The 16,900-nt window shown below is 37.7% G+C and overlaps 1 pseudogene; it reads right to left on the bottom strand.

The window, feature by feature from the left end:
- Positions 1-9,498: 9,498 nt before the first annotated feature.
- On the bottom strand, positions 9,499-9,596 carry LOC121395292 (annotated as a pseudogene).
- Between the last annotated feature and the right edge of the window lie 7,304 nt (positions 9,597-16,900).

The raw sequence follows: 16,900 nt of genomic DNA, 5'->3' as shown, positions 1-16,900 counted from the left end.
CAGACTAACTAAATTTCTTTTTACGAGAAAATAAGTAGAGACCTTGATTCTGGGATGGCAGTGGATGTGATTTACTTAGACTTTGCTAAAGCATTTGATACAGTGCCACACAAAAGGTTACTGGTTAAATTAAGGAATGTTGGCCTGGAACATAGTATTTGTACCTGGATAGAGAACTGGCTAAAAGATAGACTACAAAGAGTGGTGGTAAATGGAACATTTTCTAATTGGACCAGTGTTGTTAGTGGAGTACCGCAGGGCTCTGTACTAGGTCCCTTGCTTTTCAACTTGTTTATTAATGACCTGGAGGTGGGCATTGAAAGTACTGTTTCTATTTTTGCAGATGATACTAAATTGTGCAGAACTATAGGTTCCATGCAGGATGCTGCCACTTTGCAAAGTGATCTGTCTAAACTGGAAAACTGGGCAGCAAACTGGAAAATGAGGTTCAACGTTGATAAATGCAAGGTTATGCACTTTGGCAAAAATAATATAAATGCAAGTTATACACTAAATGGCAATGTGTTGGGAGTTTCCTTAAATGAAAAGGATCTAGGGGTCTTTGTAGATAACACGTTGTCTGATTCTGGGCAGTGTCATTCTGTAACTACTAAAGCAAATAAAGTTCTGTCTTGCATAAAAAAGGGCATTAACTCAAGGGATGAAAACATAATTATGCCTCTTTATAGGTCCCTGGTGAGGCCTCATCTGGAGTATGCAGTTCAGTTTTGGACTCCAGTCCTTAAGAGGGATATAAATGAGCTGGAGAGAGTGCAGAGACGTGCAACTAAATTGGTTAGAGGGACGGAAGACTTAAATTATGAGGGTAGACTGTCAAGGTTGGGGTTGTTTTCTCTGGAAAAAAGGCGCTTGCGAGGGGACATGATTACACTTTACAAGTACATTAGAGGACATTATAGACAAATGGCAGGGGACCTTTTTACCCATAAAGTGGATCACCGTACCAGAGGCCACCCCTTTAGACTAGAAGAAAAGAACTTTCATTTGAAGCAACGTAGAGGGTTCTTCACAGTCAGGACAGTGAGGTTGTGGAATGCACTGCCGGGTGATGTTGTGATGGCTGATTCAGTTAATGCCTTTAAGAATGGCTTGGATGATTTTTTGGACAGACATAATATCAAAGGCTATTGTGATACTAAACTCTATAGTTAGTATAGGTATGGGTATATAGAATTTTAATTAAAAGTAGGGAGGGGTGTGTGTGTATGGATGCTGGGTTTTCATTTGGAGGGGTTGACTTGATGGACTTTGTCTTTTTTCAACCCAATTTAACTATGTAACTAACTATAACTATGTAACTCCTTTGGATTATGTTCTCTGCTGAAGACTATAGACAGAAATGTTATTACTGTAGCTGATATTATATGAGAAACAAATGCAATTTCAGGTCATTTACTGTAATAGTCTGTTATGGTTATAGCAAATCTGGAGCATCTGCAAAAGGACCAACAATATCAATAACAAGTTTTTCCCATGCTGAATCAGGAAATGGTACTGGTTTTACATCTGGTTTCAACTTAACTTTATGTACAAAGTTCTTTGCACAGCCCAGTGAAGTGTTGCTTTGTGGTAAAATTTAAGACACTGGCTGTGTGGCAGGCACAGGTGCTGTAGTAATAAGACCATCAATTAATTGAAGGTTTAATGCAGCAAAGAGATCCCTTCCAAGTATAGCAGTACCCTTATTCACAATGTAAAAATCCCATTTTGCCGTATTTGATTCAAATTGTACAGTCACTGTCAAGCAACCAAGCACAGGGATTGGATCCTTTAAGAAACTGACCAGTTTCAGGGCAGGTGCAACAAGTGGATCTTTTGCAAAGTATTTCAAGAAAATATACTTTGGTAGTATAGAAACAACTGAACCTGTATCAAGCATCAGGTTAATGGAGAGTCCCTTGTCAACAGAAGCAGTACTGACACTGAAAGTGCATATAAACTTGTCTGTAATAAATATATCAGCTTTATCCACACTTAATACTGTAACATTTGTAGTAGTGACTTCATGAACATCTTTATCAGAACTACGGCAGATCTTAGCAAAATGTCCTACCTTTTTGAATTTGCAGTAGTGTACAGCTTTTACAGGTCATGTAACATAATTTGCAGTGTGTTGTGTTGAACCACATTGAAAGCAGTATTTTTTTATTTGTATTTTGCTGAACGGTTTTGCAGTGAATCCCTTTCCTTAGCACTGTATTTTGCCTGTGACTGTGCATTATTAGGCCACAGTGTTGAATTCACAGTCTGCACATTCCCAGCAGTTCCCTGACTGAGAGTTTTAGCCTCTGCCACTGCTGTTTCAATTTGGCTAGCAACTGTAATAGCCTTTGCGAGGGTTAAATCCTGCTCTAGGAGCAGTCTCTCTCTAATGCGAGGTGAGTTTGTTTTTTCCACTATTTGGTCTCTTAGCATTTCATCTGTTAGATTCCCAAACTCACAGGTAACAACCAGCTCTCTCAAAGCTGCTACAAATTGTTCTGTGGATTCGCCATTAAGTTGTCCACATTGGCAGAATTTTTATCTTTCAGCAAACTCTTGGGCACGAAAAAGTTCTTTATAGCAGTAAGTGCCGTTTCATAAGTCTCATCAGGTAATGGTAATGTATAGAATATACGCTGTCCCTCTGCTCCCAGGCAATGAATAAGTAGAAATCTCCCCTTGGTCAGTAGCAATAATGTAATTTTCAAACATATGGATCCAAGCAGTAAAAGGTATGTTAGGCTCACCAGGGTTTGGCAGAAAAGGTGCAGGCTGCTGCAGAGGTAGAAGAGACATCTTGTCGCCAATTGGTTATGTTTTTGTAGCCGAGGATAAGTAGAGTATAACAGTGCTTTATTAGCAGGCTCATGCAGCCATTACACAACTGTAAGCAACTCTAACATCACAAGCTGTATGCACAGTATAAGTCTTGAGCACAGTATAAACACCACAGTCTTTAAGGGGGAACTAAGGCAAAAATGAAAATTTAATATAAACTTCATCTCACTAGTTTAATATAGAATAAGACACTTTCTAAATATAATCAATTTAATATTCTATATTGTTTATGAAAAATTCAAGTTGCTCTTCAGAATCTCACTTCCAGCAACTTGTCTCACTCAATGCTGTTTACGCTCTGAGATCTGTGTCAGATTATCATTGACAGGTAGGAACAGTATGTCTTTTAGGCAGACTCCCTTTCTTAGTTGTTGTTTAGCACTAACTCAAACAACCAACACCAGTACAAACAAAAGATGCCAAAATAACCGATAGCTGCCCTTAATCATAAGCATGCTTATGATTAAGGGCAACTCTGACCGAAACGCATCAGGCCAGCCATGCAGCGTGTTCTTTTAACATGGATTAAATAAATATTTCTGGTTTTTAAACAAGCAGTCCGGTGTGTGGGATTCTGCCATTTTCTTCTCTATACTGTGTACTGCATGGGACGCTAAGAGACTCCTGTACTCGGTCGGATGCCTTGGGCTGCCGAACTTCAAATACATATCTGCGGTGAGTTGAAGTGGTTACGTTTTTTTTCTAACAGTCAAGAGTTACTTGGTTATTTCAGAAATGGTACAGAATATTTAATTGATTTCTTATTTCAGTGAGTTGAATCTTATATCAAATTTTTATTTTCACAATTATTCCCCTTTAAAGTTTTGGTGAGTTTTTAAATGTGATAAGCATGCAATAATTTTGATACATGTCAGTAAATATAACAATACGCAGCCATTTTTCCATTTCATTGGTCTTACTGGACTAATGAAAATTGGGGAGGGAAGAGAATCTGGTGTGGATTTATGGTCCAGAAATACAAAGTGTCTAGATAGTAGTCCCTTTGTAAAATGTATAATGAAGCAAAAGAATTCTTAATGAATCAGATGAAAATTGAGCGTAGGACTGGCCAGATATGGGATGACTTTGGCGTAGTTGGCCATGTTAAATATATTGCAATATATGGACAAACCATCCCTGTTTTGTTTAAAGGGTAAGGCATTTTTCAGTAGCAGTATGCACAAAATGTCTCTGTCTTAAATATATTGATAATGGGTTGAGTGCAGAGGACTATTGTATTTGTCTAAGGGGCAAATTTACTTATGGTCGAATATCGAGGGTTAACTAACCCTCGATATTCGACTGCCAAATTGAAATCCTTCTACTTCGAATATCGAAGTCGAAGGATTTAGCGCAATTCGTTCGATTTTAATCCATCGATCTAACGATTTTTCTTCGACCTAAAAAAGATAGCAAAGCCTATGGGGATTCGAAGTCGAAGTAGTAGTCGAAGGTCGAAGTAGCCCATTCGATGGTCGAAGTAGCCAAAAAAAACATTTGAAATTCAAAGTATTTTTTATTCTATTCCTTCACTCAAACTAAGTAAATGGGGCCCTAAGTGTCTAGACCAGGGATATCCAACCTTTTGAACCTGTGAGCAACATTCAGAAGTAAAAGTAGTTGGGGAGCAACACTAGCATGAAAAATTTTCTTGGGGTGCAAAATAAGTGCTGTCATAGGCCATTTTGCCCCTATGTGGATTATCAACATACATTGCGGCTCTGTTTGTCAATACACCTGGTTTTTATACAACCCAAACTTGCCTCCAAGCCTGGAATTCAAAAATAATCACCTACTTTGAGGCCACTGAAAGCAACATCCAAGAGGTTGGAGAGCAACATGTTGCTCACAAGCTACTGGTTGGGGATCACTGGTCTAGAAGATGATGGTAGGTATAAGTTAGGATTTATAACAAAGATGAAGCCACTGCATTACCATAACAAAACATGTAATCACTGGAACTGGTTTAAGCTATGGAATACAAACTAGTAGAATTAAACACCACAAAATTCTAATGGCTGTAGTAAACTAAATCTGTACTTTAGGAGAAGAATCTAAACATACTACAGTATATTAATCAGGGTGACTGACTCAATGTAATGTTTTGCTGGCAGAAAGTTTGATTCTCTGTGTAAAGATTTGCCATTTTAAGTATTTGATATATAATTCAATCTGTTAAGTATTAAATGCAGCAATAATATGAGAATTATTATAAAATTATAATTCAGAATAACTGCAAAAACATTGTTTCAACGGTTTTCACTTTAAGCACTAATTAAATGCTTCAATATACAGTTGATGTATTTTACTGTAAAAATGTTATATTAATAGATAAATAACATACAAGAGGAGTTAACTAGAAATGTAAAAATAAAGTGCAGTCACATAAAATTGTATGAAAAATAATGATCAATAGTAAAATCATGCTTTGTGTATATACAGCGTTACTACTATGCTATGATGCAAATTCTTATTAACATGGGTAGACACTGTATAGATGGCCAATTAATGCATCTCCTTGCTTGAATAAACAATTTTTACTCTCCTAGTAAATAATACCAAATATTAAGACTCACACTGTATGGGGTAAGGTCTTTATTTGGATTAGCACAAAATATTCTGGGGGAGGCTTGAAGGGGTTAGGCTTGCAAGGTTGGAAGGCTTAAAGTATGAGGCTTTAAGTATGGAGTATAGAGAACTGGAAATCTCTATTTGATAACATCATATACCTAGTACTCCATATCTCTAAAACCTAACAGTCTTTATACCCAATATAGCAAACGAATGCTTTATTTACTGGACTGCTGCCTCACCCTTCATACCTTTCTGACTATTGGCCTTCACATTCTGCCTCCTTGGACAACTAAACTCACACTGCTCTTCTTTCAAGCAATGGTATTTTTTACATTTGTGTGATGTGCCTCAGTCTGCAACTCCATTTAAATCCTGCTCTGTTCGATTTATCTGGTCATTTTTCTATTAATTTCCTTTAATTTACATCTCCTGTGCTTAATTCTGGCCCAAGTCTGTATGCCCCATACTGAACTCTCTGTAATGCCTGCTCTATTGATGTCAGGTGTTAACTAAATCTGCATGATCTACCACTCCCTCCTACCTATCTAGTCTGCCTCTTCTTAAATTTAAACACACTCTGGGGAAGGCTTGCAGCCAGGGTTGGTAGGCTGACAGTCTGAAAGCTTAAAGTATGAGGCTATTAGTATGGAGTGACAAATGGAGTTGGAGCCTGGATTGGAACCCCAGCGACTGGAATTTCATCTACTCATCTTGCTCTAAATCTGCTTCCCACTGTAATACTGCTTCTTTATTCTACATCCTCCCCTACAGAAAACCTGTTTGTTTTCGGATCTTGAATTTAATAACTTTTCTGCTGGTTTCTGCTATGCAAAGACTGTTTACATTGGTAATTGTTGCACAATATGTTCAAACTCCATCTGCATTGTGACCCTGTACACTGCATTTTTGCATTTATTATTGGTAAGAAGATCCAACAGTCTTTTTTAATTCAGTAAACTAAGATCTAATTTGAAGACACACTGGCAGAATGTTATTAATCCTGTTGATGTCATTCATCTTTGTGCTTCCGAAGGTAGCTTCTTCTTTTACATTTCCAGCTGACTATACCCATTATATTGTAATATCTCCCTCTCTGCTCCATTCCACACACTGCTGCTCCTATATCTTCCATAACTTTCTGAAAAATCTAACTTCTGCAACTACTACTTTACTATCTCACTGGCTCTCTCTAATTCTTCTACTGTTGCTTGCTGCAGGCTATAGCTCTCCTAATTCGGGTCCCTGCCATATACCTATCTGCCATTGCCCACATTATGGACCCCCTCTTCTCAAACCCACAGACCTGATGCTCATCTCCCCTTCTCCTGTGCGCTTCTTAATACCCACTCTGTTACTAACAAATCCACTTTAATTCATGATGTTTTCTGCTCCAAATCTCTTCAGCTCTTTGCCCTAACTGAGACATGGCTCTCCCAGAATGACAATGCTATTGAGGCAGTTCTTTCTTATGGCGGCCTCTTTTTCCTCTCATAACCCCTGTCCTACTGGTCATGGGGAAGGAGTAGGCATTCTGCTCTCCCCTCATTGCCATTTTAAACTAATCTCTCTTCCTTCTTGTCTTGGGTTCTGCAGCAACATGAGCAAGTTACACATAATCATACTTACATACATACAGTACATCATAAAAAGGAAGACAAATGTTGGTGGACTGTGGTAATCATATATGAATTAAAATTGAAAGCAACTTACTAATACTCAGCATTATGAATCCTTGCCTAATGATCCAATTTTGGATTATAAAAATACAGGATATTTATGAACTGTATCAAAAAACACCTCTTTTCTACCTATGCTCCAAAATGCACAATGATCTAATTAAGTCTCCAGGGAGATCAATTGTATTGGGTGCAGCTTTACTTATAAATAGACCTCTTCTTGCAGTTAATAGTCAGCTCCTTCCATACCAGCCAGGCCAGACCAACAGGTTTACTAATAATATTACAGACATTAAATATAAACATGGAAATTTACTTTTATGTTCACTTGATGTGTAAGCCCTATACACCTCAGTTCCACACAAAGGGGATATAGAATATGTCGGATCTTGATTAGCCCATGGCCTACTATGATGCTTTCAGACCTATCTAACATTTGAATACTGGTTCATCCATATGCCATTTTCTATCTTTAATTAAGCAAGCACAAACATATATCATGTAACTGTAATCATTTATAAGATGCAGCTTTCAGCGAATGTAACAGTAGACAAGCAGAACCTAATAGCCAATGCTTAGCTAGCTTTTTATTATGGAATTGCACGTTAGAAACGAAAAGTAGTAGGCCTAAGAAGTCAGGTCAAGCTGAAAATATTCTTTTCTTCATTTTACTTGTAGCTTGGCTATTTTGATTATGTATGTAGAAAGAATAATGATTACACAGGAACATAACAAGTCTCATGGCTAGCTGTTAGATAAGGTGGAAGCTGGTTCTATAAACAATATGTTATGTTATGGTACAGTCTTGGGCTTCGAGGTTACTTAGAATAAGAACTAAAATAATTTTGAATAAAAGATAATCACGCCTTTATGCTGAATGTAACCAATCATGTATGACTCATATTTTCTATGCTGATGTAATATTATAAAGATATATGTAACAGTCAGTTTGGTAGCAAATTCTCTCGAGCTACTGAATGCTTTTGTACTCTGTGCTTGAATACATTTCCTTCTCTGATTGAAACTTTGAACGGGCAATGGCTGTATCATTGGAAAAGACACTCACACCGAGGTCTAGACCCAACAGTTGGTGTTGTGACTCAGATTCACCTTTCGGGTGACGGGAACTGGAGTCCTACCTCTACCACGTGCAAAAGTTTCCAAAGTTTTACCTTTTTTTGCACCAAGTATTGGTTTATCTTCCAACCTGTCCCGGTAAGGCTGAATCCTAGTCAGTTTATCTCAGAGAACTGAAAACTGATTATGAATTCTGTTATTACATTAAAATTATAGATTGGTAATGATGTGATTGTGGTTGTAAAACTTTTTGTTTTTATTGTATGGCTTTGGATTGAGGTTACGCCTTATTGTTTGATTTGTATGGTTAAATAAATAGTGTGGTGCTTGCAGAAAGTTTTTGCCAGACCCTTAAAGATTCACAATGAGAGTGTGATTCTTTAGTGTGGTAAATAATACGTGCTCTATCACCTTATTAGTAGGTGACCGCAACTCCAACTTGTTAGAGTTATATGTGAATTGTCGGATTTTATGCATGAAAAAGGGCATAGATACTCAAGATATGCTAGGAGCTAGTGGCTTGTAAAGGCCGAGCGTGTGCCTTAGAGAGCACAGATGCCTAGAGGAGTGTATAGTCTGAAAGAGGGCATACATGATCCTAGTTGCCTTAGATAGTGGAAGAAATTGAGGAATGCTTCTCTCTGAAATCATAATCGACTTGTGGATTTCCTCAATTATCTAGCTGTGCATATGTTGCATCATTGTGTATTTCAGAGTAACTGTATTTCTTTGTTCACTTCCTCTTTTGCTGGCTTGAGAGACAAGAGAAAAGAGATAAGAGAGAAATTGTGTTAAAGGTTAGGTATATATGTTTAGTTAAATCACACAGAGGCCACGCGTTCGGGAGTTCGAGTGTCACTTTTTTTTTAGTTATGGATAACCTCAAGTCCAAACCCAGTTGGGAATGCGCATCCCAAATGTCTGTTTTTACTGAGCCATTGCTCCCTTTATCTCCCACTGCTTACAAGGAAATTAAGTATGGTAAATGTGTTTCCCAATATACACAATGCTGGAATTTTCTTACTAAAAAATTGACCAGAAATCCTGATTCAGTTTGGCCAGTAAGTGGTAGCTTTCAATCAAATAAGTTGCAATTTCTTGGAAGTTGCCTCCAGAAACCAAGAAATGACCCCACTGGCAGGCAATGGGCTATACAGTATATGTTTTGTGACATGATGCTTTCCCAGAAGATGACACCGCCCACCCTAATATGGTGATTCTGTTGCTATTGTACAGCCACCTTCAGGATTATACCCCAACATATCTGTGGACAGTAGCAGTGATGAGTCCACAGCAGACCCCAACAACTTGGTGGTGACCACAATCCCCAAAAAATATGGAACGCTTCACGAATTTGCGTGTCATCCTCGCGCAGGGGCCATGCTAATCTTCTCTGTATCGAAAAATATGGAATTGGATGAAACACCACACGTTAAAAAAAAAACACTGCTTGTTTTTGTGCTATTTGTAACATTAGTAATGAACACCACACAGCTTTTTTTAAAAAAGCTGATCAAATGAATAAAAAAAAAAAAAAAAAAGCGATACTGCATACAAAATCGGAGGAGATGGTTGAAAAGAGTGACTGTAAATAGACCTTGCAACAGGGCTGGAACTAGGGGTGGTCTGCTCTACACTTCGGGAAGTGGAAGAAAACAGAAGACATGCCTACAGAGGTGTGAGTGGGGGGATTTGGTCATCGAGCAGAGGGTTGGGGTGGCCGACATAAGTGGCTTAGCCTGTTACCCTGGCTCTGGCTTGCAACCAAAACATAGCATAATAACTTTAAAATACAATTTGTTAACTTAACATATAGTCAAACAAGGCTAAAGAAGGTATACAGCAATATACAGTATACTGCATAAATACATGTGCGCATATACAGACAATACATATATGAACACATACACTTTGATGTATACTTGAAAGAAAAATTAGAGCATGGACATGTTAAACAAAAGAAAATTGTGAGATTATGATCCGGTCATATTAATACCTTGACTAAAAAGGCATATATGTTGCAGCTCCCTCCTCCGTTTAGGGATAGTTATTCCAGTTCGATGTAACTGGCCACCATTCCATCTCATTCAGACCATGTTATGTTCACTTTTTGTATTTGTTTGTGTCACGTATCGGCACCATAAATTCAGAACCCAAGCTAAGCTCCCTGGTCTCGGCTCTCACTTCCGCCTTTGAGAAAGGAGCAAAATTAACGGTTCTGGACGAGCAAAGGGGCATGATCGTCTCACCAGGATACAGGAATGGAAGAACACCTCAGGAGGGCAGGCCAGACAACACAGCGTGGAACAGGCAGGCCGGGCCAGCTCAAGCAGAATAGAATAGTCAGACAGGCCGGAATCAGGATTGGAGAACGTAGAATAGTCAGACAGGCAAGGATCAGCTTAGAGAGGTCAGAATAAAAAGGCAGGCAATGGTCAGATTGGAGAGTTCAGGATAGTCAGGCAAAGAAAGGGTCAAAACACAAAAGATCAATCAGGATTCAAATAGGATAGCACCCAGGAACAAGGTAAATCGAACCTAACAACGGGCAGTGATTTTCATTCAAAGGCCCCTTTAAATAATTTGAATTTCGCGCCGTTGCACGTGACTGTCATCACGCTGGCGCATAAACCTGGAAGCCCGAACCATAGGGGAGCCGGCACCAGAAGGGAATGGAAACATGCAGCGGGCGTCCCTGCATGCCCAGAAGGAAGCCACTGGACCACCAGGGTAAGTGGGGCTGTTTTTTACAGTTTGTCTGTTGTTTTGGATCAGTATTCACGTGGAGAGAAACAAGCTGACTTCACTTTGTCCAAAAATTGACAAAAAGACAATATTTTATTAACATTTAGGGGCAGATTTATCAAAGGTCAAAGTGAATTTTCAAAGTTAAGAACTTCGAATTTCAAGCTATTTTTTGTGTACTTCGACTAGGGAATAGTCGCAATTCGATTTGAATTTGAAAAAAACTTCGAAATTTATCATGTACTGTCGCTTTAAAACTTCGACTTCGACCATTCGCCATCTAAAACCTGCCGAAGTGCTGTTTTAGCCTATGGGAGACCTCCTAGATCCTATTTGGAGTCAATTGGTGGACAAACTTAAAAAAACTTTGAATCAAATTCAATCAAATGCGCTATTCCTTCGATCGCACAATTCGAGTACGGCCGAAATACGGACCTCCTCGACCCCAAAAACACCTTCGACTTCACTTCGGTTGGTCTTTTTGAATTCAAATTTCAAAGTATTTTCAATTCGATATTCGACCCTTGATAAATATGCCCCTTAGTTAAATGCATTTTAGTCAATAGGTGTTTTTTCTTGAATTTTTCTTATTTTTTCCAATGCAAAAAAACTCTTTCTAACAACCAATTCAAAAAGTTTTTTTTAGATTTGTTTCTTTCTCTATTTTCAAGACAGATATTAGCTGTATTGGCCTGACTATAAACTATGGAAGTTAGATTTTTTTTTAGGTATTTGTTTTGAAAGCTGGTCTATGTCTGTCAAAAGCAAAACATTAGTTTTATGGTAGAGTTTATGGTAACAGCATAGTAGTCAGAGTAGATATTCAACAGAGCCACACATTTTCCTCTCAGTCAGGAAAGTGTTCGAAATGTAATAAAAATCAGTTTACAGGGACTCCATTAGGATTTCTCAGTTTGACGTTGAATAAATCTGCCCTGAAGTTTCAAGTTACAAGGACTTTTGTATAATTTACTAAAGGAAAGTAAAATTGCAATGTATAAAGACTAATGGAGGTATAAATATATATGAATAGCTTATATTACTTTACATGACTACGCCACCTGTACTAGTTTCCTGCAATCCATTAAATACCAGACATCTGAAATAAATACATCCAGTTGTCCATTAATGTCAAGGGCAGAGTGGAATACTACAGGATAATTTTCTCTCTTTTTGGCTTATACTCCCTTTTTATTAGTCGTTCGTGTTAAATGTTGCTGTTAATGCAACATAATTCTGAAGACACCCAAGATAACTACAAGGCCATTTAATATAATTCTGAAGACACCCAAGATAACTACAAGGCCATTTAACTAAAAAAAAAGCTAATAAATACCTGTGATTATAGGTTTAAGCCCAGGGAAAACTTGAAAAGGTAAATTTTTATTTCCAGCCTGGCTACATCAGAAATAAAGCTTCCCTTAAAATGAGTTATACCAATATACTAGGGACCAATTATTTAGACCCTGGACAAAAGTGCAAGAGCACAAAGTGGCACAAAATCGTGGGATACATGGGATTCACTCACGTCCCTTGCAGGACAGGGTACAAAGTGTAAAATATGACAGATTGTACTGTCAGCCCTCTGTCTGTATTTGGAAGAATACATTGATATCATTATCACCATTGCCAGGAAAATCCCTTTCTACCCATTCCGCTTTTCCATTAATTAAGCAATGCCCCATATGTAATATTAACTGGTTGTACTGCAATTGGAAGAGGTTTAAAGCATCAGGATAGAAATGTAATCAAGCACAGATCCTAGACTGTGAAAACTAGCACAGGTATGGTATCTGTTATCTGGAAAACAGTTCTCCAGAAATCTTTAAATTACAGGAAATCCATCTCTCATAGACTCCATTATAAGAAAATAATTCTAATTTTTAAAAATAATTTACTTTTTTCCTTCTGTACCTTGGCAGTATTTACTTTAGTGCAAACTCCACCACTTGTTTTGCACTTATTTTTAAAAAACCCTCCTTCCTTTCCTCCACTATAAAGGTTACCTGATAGACAGGAAAGCTGATGGGGCATTGAGGAAAGTCTTTAAGCAGCAGCTGCAGGGTTTAAGCCTACAGTTGCAACAGCATCAGTTGCCAGTTCTTTGAAAGATTATGCAGCAAGAGCAATCTCTTAGAAAGGTGGTGACTTTTTGACCTGCCTGTGTTGTCTTCAGCAGCTGATTTTCTCACAGAAAATGCTTTAGCTTCAATTTATGTTTTGTCAAAATCGACTACTTTTGCTACTACTGCCAGGAGAGAATTATGGTTAAATTCCTGGGCAGCAGATATGGTGTCAAAAATGTTTGCTTAATTTAATTTGCAGTTTGAAGGTGATAAATTATTTTGTTCTGAACTTGAACTTTTGGTTGAAAAAGAAATCAGAATGTAAGTAGCTTGCCACAAGATAAGATAACTATTTTCGGAAATGTATAAATATTGACAGAAGACTACCAAATATTAAAGAGAGAAAACCTATAGTCACAATAGAGGAAGGCCTGGTGGAGGAAGAGGATATACAAGCCAAGCTTCCATGCTCTCTCTCCTGAATTGTAGGAAGGTTGTCACAAATAACATTTTGTAAAAGGATTTGGACATGATTTCAGAAATTGTGTTTAAAAAGACAACAGTCTCCCAAATTAGCATCCATTCCTGTGATGTTTGTATTTCTTACAAGATGATTTTGTAAAGAAACCATTAAACACCATTAAATAGCAGCACTTGGATGTCTGGGGCTGCTGCCTCCTGAGGAAAAACTTTAGCATCAAAATGGGTCAAATGGGGGCCATATCATTAACAAGATCATTTTTTTTTTTATCTAATGAAAATATAATGTACTGTTGCCCTGCACTGGTAAAATTGATCTGGTGGCTTCAGAAACACTACTGTTGTTTATATAAACAAGCTGCTGTGTAGCAATAGTGGAAATGTAAAAAAAAAGACTATATGGCACAGGCTAAATAGTGGATAACAGATAACTGATACCACTGTGTTCTACAGAGCTTATCTGTTGTGTTACATGAGCCTTTTCTCCTTTGAATGGCTTCCCCATTGCCACACAGCAGCTTATTTATATAAACAATAGTATTGTTTCTGTATCAAACACAACCGTTTTACTAGTGCAGGGCTAGACTGCATTATATTTTCATTATTTTAAAACACTTACTTTTTGATATTAATGTTCCTTTAAAGTTAGGTGGTTACAGGAGATTAATTTTGCCACCCCTGGTAACTAGCTGCTTGCTGCCACCTGAGGCAATGTTCTCACCTCAAGATGAATCAAGCAGGCCCTTTTGGAGCATTTAGAAATTTAAAAATCCTTTTGTAAGAAGGATTGTCAAAGCAATACAAAATATTAAACGAAGAAACAAGGCTTTAGCACCTGCATGGGTGTATATTGTTCTGAAATCCCATGTTAACTGTGTTTTTGGTAGCTATGTGTTCTGCAAAAGGGCTTGCAAAAGAATTGCAAGCTCTATCTTGTAAAAGACCCACTTTTCATGACCGAATTAATCTAAGGACAGATCCTTTATTCAGACCTATGGTCCATGTCAATTTTGAAATCTATAATTTTGAAACCTGATTTTTATCCTGATCCTAAAAACTAAACTGATGAAAAACTGCATCTTCTAGATTTTAGAAGATGTATTTTGATGTATGTGGAGAGAATACAACAATTTAGAATCTCTAACACTGTTTTCATTGTATATGAGGGGTGTCCAAAAGGGTAATATGGCATAAAAAATGTCAACCTCAATGTCAGAGCCATGCTGGACGCATGCCTTTGTCATCCACAAGCAACTCACATTGGCTGGAGGCTCATCTGAGGTTTTGAACAGGAAGTTCAGCAGTGGCGAGAGGCTGGAGGGCCAAAATATTGAGGTACAGGGAGTAGGCAGAAGAATCATCAAACTGGTCCAGGTCTAGGGCAGGCAGCTACCTGTTGTGACAAAAGTCACAACAGGTAGCAATAATAAGAAGAACGCCAGGCACAAGGAGTAAACTTTATAACCTAGTACTGTGGAATCGATGTTCAGGCCTTTTAAAGCATCAAAAAGGGTGCTAAATGTGGTGACGCAACAACGGCAGATGCAACGTGTGTCAGGATTGACGAGAGCCTCAAAACTGAAGCACACCTCAAAACTGATGCATGCTGTAACGCGACTGACACTTGCATTCCATACTATGCTGGCATGGGCGCCAGAACTGTGGGGAGTTTGGAGAGTAACTTTACACTCAAGATGGATTAAGTAATTACAATTGTGTATACAGCTCAGCAAATGCAAGTTAGTCCAGTACTGTGTGCACACTTAACTCATGTAGTGTCAGCCTAATGGGCAGAATGTGGGGGAATTTCAATGGATCAGATTTGTAGGACGGCATCCTGGTCACACTGCAAAACCTTCTCCAATCGATGCAGGCTTTTAGGTACCAGGAAGTGATGTTTTCAAAACATGTATTTAATTCTGTATCTAAATAACCCCCCCTTTGTTGCTTCTATTTATTAACTCTTTAAAATAAGTGCTGCCAACTGACATGAGGGAAAATGAATTTACAGTAGGTATTAAATATTTTTTTTTCTCTGTAAAAATAAATCAGTACCTTGTACTTGATGGTAACTAAGATATAACGAATCCTTAATATACATAACATATTCTTATTGGGTTTATTTAATGTTTAAATGATTTTTAGTAGACTTAAGGTACAAAGATGCAAATTACAAAATACGTCTTATCCTTATTGCCCCAGGCCCTAAGCATTCTGGATACCAGGTCCCATACCTGTATGTTCTTTGAGCAAGAAGGGAAATGCAGATCTATTTATTAGTTTCTGGTCCTGTCATGATCATTCAACAAATTCTTAGAAGAAACAACATACATCACAAAAACAAAGTTTAGCCTGACAATATAGGAGGCAATTCTAACCATTCCACACAAATCAAGGAATTTTCAGGCAATTGATGGAATATACTAGATACCTATAAATCTTAAACTAACATCCTTAACGTAGAAGTATCTGTAATGAATAAAATATTTGTCTTTTTTTCCCTTTCAACGGTATACATCTTGAAACAGTAGAAACCTGATACAGTGCAAGAATGTCCTGGAAGAATTGGAAAGAAGAAAACATGCATATTTTATAAACATAAAAAAAACCTAACCTACCTCTCTGGTGAATAGTTACATGTTTATCAGATTCATAGTTTAAACATGTAAAATGATCGAGGAACACACTATAACATGGTGTTTATATGATACACAAGATGTTCAGTACATGCCTTACATTACCTAGCCTTATCTAGTGTTTGCCTTCCAGGATAGAATGAAATTATGAAATTGGGTTTTTTATTCTAATAGTAACATTAAGATGCCTGAATTTCAGTGCTGCTATCCACATGTTACTGCCATTATCAAGTCTACTCACACTCTTTTATATAAGCCCTCAGCATCCCTATAACAAAAGTTAGTCTAATGTTTTCAAATAACAACTGTTCTTAAGATAACTTAAATTCTCCATTCTGCCCACAAGTAGTGAGCATTCTGTGCCAGATACTCAGTAAAGAAATACATTTCTGTACTAATATGGCTTAGATTTAATTTATCTGAACATTGTTTGTTAGAATGCATTAAGACCCTTTAATATGCCTATTCAGACGTATTACATATGATGCAGAGTTTGTGAATGCCCTTTAGCAGGCAAGAACTGTGCCTTTAAAGGTGCCTCCATTAGCTCCCCATCTTCTTTTCTGCTGATTCACTGCACATACTCTGTGCTGCTGTCAGTTAGGATCCGACTAACAATATACAGTAGAGAATATAAATGTCACAATATAAGGCTGCTTAGTAATCAAAACAGATAATTACCACATGGCAGCACAGAAACCAGCACAATTAGCATCAGAATGTAATAATTAGTCTTGTAGCATCAACTTATATTACAGGTCAAACTCATTTTCTTCTTGATAATTTGTGACCACCCGTAAGCTTA

The sequence above is a fragment of the Xenopus laevis genome, chromosome 6S (assembly GCF_017654675.1).
Source record: "Xenopus laevis strain J_2021 chromosome 6S, Xenopus_laevis_v10.1, whole genome shotgun sequence".
Classification (NCBI taxonomy): Eukaryota; Metazoa; Chordata; class Amphibia; order Anura; family Pipidae; genus Xenopus; species Xenopus laevis.
Note: the sequence above shows the minus strand (reverse complement) of the source record. Positions and strands in the feature narration are given on the sequence as shown.